This window comes from Limulus polyphemus, unplaced genomic scaffold, assembly GCF_000517525.1.
Source record: "Limulus polyphemus unplaced genomic scaffold, Limulus_polyphemus-2.1.2 Scaffold4333, whole genome shotgun sequence".
NCBI classification, from domain to species: domain Eukaryota; kingdom Metazoa; phylum Arthropoda; class Merostomata; order Xiphosura; family Limulidae; genus Limulus; species Limulus polyphemus.
This window is the reverse complement of record NW_013669943.1, coordinates 19,004-27,110: the sequence shown is the minus strand read 5'-3', so window position 1 is coordinate 27,110 and position 8,107 is coordinate 19,004. Positions and strand designations below refer to the sequence as shown.

At 30.0% G+C, this 8,107-nt stretch overlaps 1 pseudogene; it reads left to right on the top strand.

Moving 5' to 3' along the window:
* LOC106470979 overlaps nucleotides 1-8,107 on the top strand; it is a 53,749-nt pseudogene that overhangs the window by 35,013 nt on the left and 10,629 nt on the right.

Sequence of the window (8,107 nt, the reverse complement as noted above, 5' to 3'; positions counted from 1 at the left end):
ATGATTTTATTGTACCATGTTGAATACCTTGATTTGAATTGAATATTTACCCTTTGGCACTTCTTATAGAAATGACAATTGTGAAAAAAAAGTCCTCACTTCCATAGCAGTTTTTCCTTGTGCTCATTAAGATGGCAAGGAATAGTGGCAATCGGTGGAAAAAATTTCCAGCAACTACTTAGCAATGCTCAGTGCTCTAACTTGCTGGATGCACCAATTGCTTCGATAACCAAAGATTTTTGCCAACAATGCATTATATTCAATCTCCTTTACTTAACCCAGGGGTCAGCAACATGCAGCTCTTTGCAACTTACATGTGACTCTTTATAAATACTCTAAATAAAAATATAAACAAATGCACAAATTCTAATTCATCAGAAGAAAAAAAATTAGACTCAATCAGGCATACAGATGGAGTTGTGATACCAGATTTTCTTTATTTCTTTGAACATTTGTTTTTTAATAAAAGAAATAGGATACATTTGCACTTCATATCTTCTTCCATTTTACATTCAAATTCCAAAGATCATATTTCCAATACAGTATTAGTCAACCAATTAAAATTTAAATCTAAGCAGATGTGCCGAGGCCTCATCAGGTGGTTGGAAGTGCAACATAATGTTAGACTGGCAGTAAGGGTTAGAAATAAAAGTGTAAAATCAGAGTAAGTTTATCGTACAAAAGAAAAAAGGCTCCTTTTCTTCTTTGAAGGGTTGCTAACCCCCTACCTTAATCCATTCACTGTTGCTGGTACATATATGGCTTTTAAATCTTTTTCTGTTCACTGCAGCTGGTACATGTATTGATTCTTGCTTTTAAAATTCCTGCACAAGATGTTGGTTTGTACATTTTTGTGGTAATGTTGCCACTCTGACATCTTGAGGGAAGCTGATGCATAGAAGGTGGAAATAATTGACTTACCATATGGCAACATACAGCAGAATGTTGATGGGCAACATTACCACCAAACTATGATCTAACAGCTTGTGCAGAAATAAGAATCCATATGCGTACCAGACATGGTGAATGTGTTAAAAACAAATGTAATGCAATTTTCATTATTAAAATAACGCATGAAGTGACAAAAGACTATTTTAACTCGTATTGTATATATGCTCTGATCCAAGAGATTCAGCTGACTGCACATTTTATACTATATTTATTTACTACTATTTTCAGAAAAATTACTGTTGAATTGTTTCAATGAGCATCTGCTAGTTGAGCAATAATTTTGTGAAGAATTTAATGTTGTAATGTTCTTTTATTTAGAATTTGATATATCTGTCTATATTTTGAATGTTGTGACTAATTGATATTTGGCTGCTATCAGTTTGCGTTTAAAAACCCAGTCTTTATTTTCGTTTTCTAGCCATTATGATTTTTTTTCTTATTTAGAATACACTGCCCTGCCGGCTGTTCCCTGACACTTGGATCTGTGTGGGGAACCGTTATCTATCGTGAACTGTCTTCTGTGTGTCGTGCAGCCATTCATTCTGGCATAATTTCAAATTCTGGAGGATCTGTTCAAGTCATAAATAATGGTCCATACTCAGATTTTGTGGCTAGTAATGCATATGGTATAAGTTCAAAAGTGTAAGTTAATTCATGTTGAAAAATATGCTTAATCTAACATGCAACATTTGATAAAAGAAATGTATTAAATATTAAGTCTTCGGAGTCATCTCCACTTTTGTCCCTGTCCATATTTTCCTGTTCTTAATGCTTAGGTAATAGCAAATACTAAAAAAATTCTTTAATATGCATGTTTCTTTTTTCAATGTTATACATGAAAATTAATCTTATAAAATCTTTTAAAGAAATTCCAATGTTTTATCTTTAAAAAAAATTATTTCTGAATTTTTATCATAAACCTGATAAGTTTAATGAAATTAACAATAGTGTCTCCCTCAAAAAAGTAACTAGAGATTTTATTAAACAAAAAATGCAATTTTGTGATAGTACCAATACTGCAATTTTATGATGTATGACTGTGAGTACTGAGTATCTTTTAATTATTGGTGTGGACAAAAACTTTTATAGAATACAATAATATGAAATCTCATGGGAGTTTACATGTTGTACTTGGGTATCTCATAGTACTTGGGAAAACAAAGAAATATATTTAGTTATTTTAGACAGTTTGTAGTATTATTTTAAGCAGTATATAAATTCATTTGTTTTTAGGCTAAGGTCTCAAGCAGTTAGTTTCCGACTTGTTTCTACTGAAACTCAAGACAATGGAAACCAAAAAGGTATTTCTAAAGAATTATTTGTTATTGGTGGCACTGAAGTTCATTATGTATACCCTAATCTGACAGTAAAAGCTTCTTTAATTATTTTTGTATTTTAATTAAGATTTGTTACATCTACTCTTAAGCTTAGCAACCAGACAAACAATTTTTCTAATCTATTACTTGGTGTTTTAGAGTGTCCTCCAGGATGGTACCAGATTGAGAACAAGTGCTTTTACATTACTTCTAAACACAGAAGTTGGAATAGAGCTCTAGGTGTTTGTAGCAACATGGCTTCTAGCCTTGCTGTACTGGATAGTGCTGTAGCTCAACAATCGTTATCTGATATTCTTAACAAAAAAGGTATAAAAGTATTACAAACACATGTATTGATATTGTTTTTATGATAACAGGTAAACATTGAATAAGTCATCTTCATGGTGAGAAATCAAATGTTGATTAAAGCCTAATTATTCTATTTTTTAATGTGTGTTACAATAAAAGGAGAATTATTGGACTTTTTTTTAAGTACTTACAATGAAAAGGTAAAATAAAAATAAATCACATGTTTTCATTACGACTTGATTGCAGTACTTAGTCAGCATTTAGGTTTAATTAAATTGTTTCTCCTGTTGTGATTGTTTGAAGACAAACTATGACAGCAGAAAAACTGCATTATTTAATCTGTCTATAATTAGCAAAAACATCGTTATTTAGATGTATTTATCAGTTTTACTGGGCCAGATCCTTTACAGTAAGTGTCTGTGACTTGTTGGCAATAAATGTCAAAAATAAATGGACAACACACAATTCACTTGTTTTAAAATAATATATTCAAAACAAGTCAAATGTATGTACAAAAATTGTTACACTGTTGATTATCACAGTTGTATTCAGAGCCTTAAATAATTGTCTTCTTTGTGTCAAAGTCCACACACGTGGGTTCAAGTACTTTAGAACACCATTTGACAAGACAAATTCTTCTTCTTTATCTCTGTTCTTACAATACCACTGTGAAACTCACTTTAGATATTGCCCATTACAGCTAAACTAACAATCATACAGTCTAACTTCACTTTCAGTAACTTGCTTTAACTTCTTGTTAGCACTGTGTATCTGCATGTATTTGTAACACATGACAGGAAATATCTAACCCTCTACTAATAACAATATAATGAGAAAAACTTAGAAGCTTCAAGTAAGATGATGTCAACAATAGTACAGAGTTACATAAAGAAACTTGTCATAACTAGCACTTTTAAAGTAATTAACTTTTAACACTCTTGTTATGAAAACTAAATAGTCATTAAATATTAAATCATTAAATAAACTAAATAATAACTCTTAAACCGAACAAACTTTTATATCCAACAGCATTCAGGTAGAAGTCTTTTTAAATTTTCATGCTTGTAATCTGCATTTAATTAGTTAGTACCTTCATAAACGGGATATAGAAGGTTTACACTTTTTCTAATTCTACATCTTAAAATTTATCTGTTATAACTGTTGTCCCATGAGTATCTTACTTGACCCTGGTTTTCTGTTTCTGTGTCACTGTTCCTTTGAAGTGTGATCATTACAAACTTGTACAAGATAGTATGAGATGGAAGTTTGTCTCAATGAAAAATGTATAGTTAAAGATTTTTGATATCCCACAAATATAAGTTACCTATATTCTTGAATTCTGATTCTTGTTTGTTTTGCCTTAATTCCTGCTGTGATATCCACTGAGTGATAACTGAGCATGAATCCAAGCTTTCCAGTTGAAATTTATTATTGTGAATAAAGATTCTTTGCCACCCATGTTTGAAATTCACCTAATTTTTCCTAGAATATGTTACTTAAGTATTGTTGATACTTGTCTAAGACATCATTCATGATGTTAGAAAAATATATATGTCAAAAATTCAATTAAAGACAAAGATAAGAAACCCTATACCCTTATTGTGACATGTAGACCTTTCTCCATCAAAAGCAAAGTGGGAATGAATAAGTTAAGTAAAGTGTGAAAAAATGTCATGAGTAATGTCATGGTTACATGAAGTAGACTACGATGACAACTTGGTATTGTTTTAATTTCCTTTCAAAGGAATGTTGCAGGTGTGACTAATTTTCATAGAACAATAAAACAAGAATAAATTAGGAAATGAAAATGTTTTGAAAGGTTTTGTTAAAAAACCTTTAACTCAAACAGTACTAATTATAGGTCAGACATTACTGATTTTAGGATCTAAGTTTATTCCAAAAGGAAGAATAATATTTAAAGTTACAAGAGTCAAGTAGAGATTGTTCAGAACAGGAAACGATGTGAAACTCTCTAACCACAAAACACCTTCACTTAAAGTACATTGGATACCAGTTCACAACAATTGTTCCGAGAACGATCTTCACAGTACAACCTATAACAAATATCAGTCATGTGAAGTCACAGTGCTACAAAATGAAGATTCTAGAACTAAGTCGTTGGTTTAAACAAAATTATTATTTGTGTGAAGATAATGGCATAATATGCCATTATGATTATGCAGTTTGTATAATTATTAACATCATATTTAATGATAAGCTGTTAAACTTATTCTATATACAGTTGATTTTTTTTTTACCAATTGAATGGCCACCCTCACTAGTTGCACCCTAAAATTTATTAATGGATAACAATGTTATTGAAAATGTACATTATATTAAAAATATCTGATCCGAGTATCTGGATGTCTCAATAATCTGGAAGAACTACTTCATTACAACTGTGTTTGTAATTAATGAGCTTTCATTGTAATAACAACCCCTCCAGTGGCATAGTGATATGTCTAAAGACTTACAACGCTAGAAACCGGGTTTCAATACCTGTGGTGGGCAAAGCACGGATAGCCCATTGTGTAGCTTTGTGCTTAACTTCAAACAACAACATCATTGTAATAAGGTTTGAAGATGCTTGTTTTAATGAATGTTGTTAGCTTTTTCAGTGTTTCTGTCAATTTTGGTCTTTTTTATAAACTCTCTTTATAATATGATTTGTTTTAGATTCTTGGTGTATTTTCTTTAATTTTTTCATCAGTATAGATTTTTTGTTAATTTGGAGCACTTAACTATAGGTAATATTTCATTCAGTGTGGATGAGGTAACAGCTTTTGTAGTGAAACTATTGTAGTCTATCTGTAGGCTTCTGTAAAAGTTATGTGTAAAAGGCCATCATCTGATGAGACAGTAACATCAGGAAAGTTAATTCGGGTATGGAAGTTATCAAGTATAAACTTGATTGTTTTTGAAAGGTGTTATCACAACAAAAGTGATTTAGAATTGGCAATTAAAATGAAAAATATGTCATCTATTTAACATTTTCAAGTGTAAGATTTCACTTGGGTTTGCTGTAATAGCTAACCCACAAATAGTTTGCCATAGTTAGGAGCTGTCTTGTGGTGGCATACATCTTAAAGTAGTGTTCATTATTGAATTTAAAGCTATTTCGAGGTAAGACTGGCAAGGGTAGTTAGTTTTTGAGATTTTGGTAAATTGGAAAGGTTGAGAACAGTTCTTACAATTTCAAATCCTTCATTGTATGAAATTTAGTGTAAATGGGAAAACATTCATTAAAAACAGAAGAGTATTAGGAGATAAATGTCCATTGTCATTGATTTCCTCAGTGATACTTAAAGTGCATTGTGTCCTTTATTGTGAAGGTAGAGTATGGGAAATATTTTTTATGTGATGGCCTAAAAAAGCAGAAAGCTTTTCAGTAGCTAAATTTGTGTTAGTAATAATGGGATAGCCAGGGTCATTAGGTTTGTGTATTTTGGGAAAGAGATAAAATTTACCTGGACCAGTCTGCTTTGGTGTATTGGAAGGTTTCTGTCAATTTTCTTGTTTTGGAAGAGGTATTTAAGTTTATCACAGATTGTCTTATGGAAATTAGTTTCAATGACATAATCTTCTTTGTTGGGTTATCATGATAATCTATCTTGCATGCCGCTCTACCTTTTCTGAAATTTTACCTAACCTAGTCATTCCCAGTTTGCCCTTGTAGAAGATAGGTCTATCTTTTGAAAGTGCTTGGGTTATTATATTTATTGAAACTATTGAAGAATGATATTAAAGATTTATTTCCCAAAAGAATTAATTTAAAGAATTTATTAAAATTGTTAATTGTATAATCCCATTTTTTATTCTGTACTAATGGTGGTTTACTGGAAGTTAAGACTAAGATTATTTTTTTCTCAAAACTTGTATAGTTTTCTCCACATTTAATATTTAGGCAAATTAATATTTGCCTAAACTGTTATCATACTTTCCATTATAATCATTTCAACTTACAACAAGGAGAACTTGTATTGAATTTAATTTTGTATAAACACTTTCTCTTCCCAAATTTCTTATGTAACCATTTAAAGATAACTTAATTAGTGACACCAAAGTTGTAAGATATTCTAATTCTCTAATAGTTCTTTGTTTATTTTGAAGAACAATATATTTTTCTTAATCATGGGATCTGAATATATAAAACTCAATATATGATACTAATATACTATTAGAAGTTACCAATAACCAGTGCCAGATTTTGAGGGGGTGCTACCTGTACAGTTGCATGGGGGCCTCAAAGGGTCTGACAATATCTGTAAACCATGCATCATTATTGCTATTTGTTTAAGTTACTAAAAATAGTGTTGAAAATTGAAAGTAGTCTTGACTTAATTATTTGGTACATCTATATAATTCTTCATTGTTTAGGAAAACAAAAGACATATTAAGCCTCAAATGTACATGTAGAAACATTTATAAATAATTGTGTAATAAGCCTTTTCTAGTGTTAGTAATAGTAATATAAAGAAAAAATATCCTACATTAAATTGAAATTACATATGTATTTTTAATTGTAAGGTAATTTGTTATTAAACTTCATCACAAAATAATGTCCTTGAAAACACTTAGTTATATTTTGAAAAATAACAATTTAAAATTAAGTATTTGAAATGTTAAATGTTGGGGCTCAAACTTACAATTGCTAAATTTGTTAAAATAATAGCTGACTTTGTATTTTTACCATCAAGTTTTTTAGATTAATTAATTAATTTACAAACTTTGAAATTATATATAAACTGTTAAGTATCATTATCAACTTTAATTTTTTAAATTTTAAAAACAAGTTTAAATTGAATCAACAATATATAATTATAACATGTACTTTTAATGACACTCTCAAAGTTTTAATATTTGAATATTTTTTGACTAGGCTTAGTAAAAATTTGGATAGGACTTCAAAGAGAAAAGGAAAAAAATCCTTTGTTTGGATGCAAAATGATGGAAGTGGCATTCCTTTAAATGATAACCTAACATTTTGGGCTACTGAAGAGCCTAATATGGAGAATGTCTGTGTTTATCTGGATGCAAAAAATCAGTTTGAGCCAGTATGGAGGACATCATCTTGTTCTCAACCAGCAGCTTTCATGTGTATGATTGGCTTTTCCAACAGAAATGAAGGTATTCCTTTATAACTTTCTTTAAAAACATTTTGCATCAATAGCAGCATGGATATTATAATACACAATGAACTATAAGAAATATTTAAAGTTTGGGAGGTTTTAAATGGAAAACTCTGTACTGACCAAATGTTCACACTCTGAGTATAAATTTAATTTTCTTTAGAAAGCAGACTCGCTCTTTGATCAAAAGATTATTTAATTTAAAATTAAATGTCTTGTAGTGAAATAATGATGATGAAGCAACTAAAAATTTGTATTGATTGTATGGGACTATTTTATTATTATTAAACATGACAATATATATATATAGATATCCTATTCTAAAAAAGCATTGACTTTGGTAAGGAAAAAAAGCCTATATAAAAGAGATGCCATAAATTGCTTGGAATCAGTATGATTTAT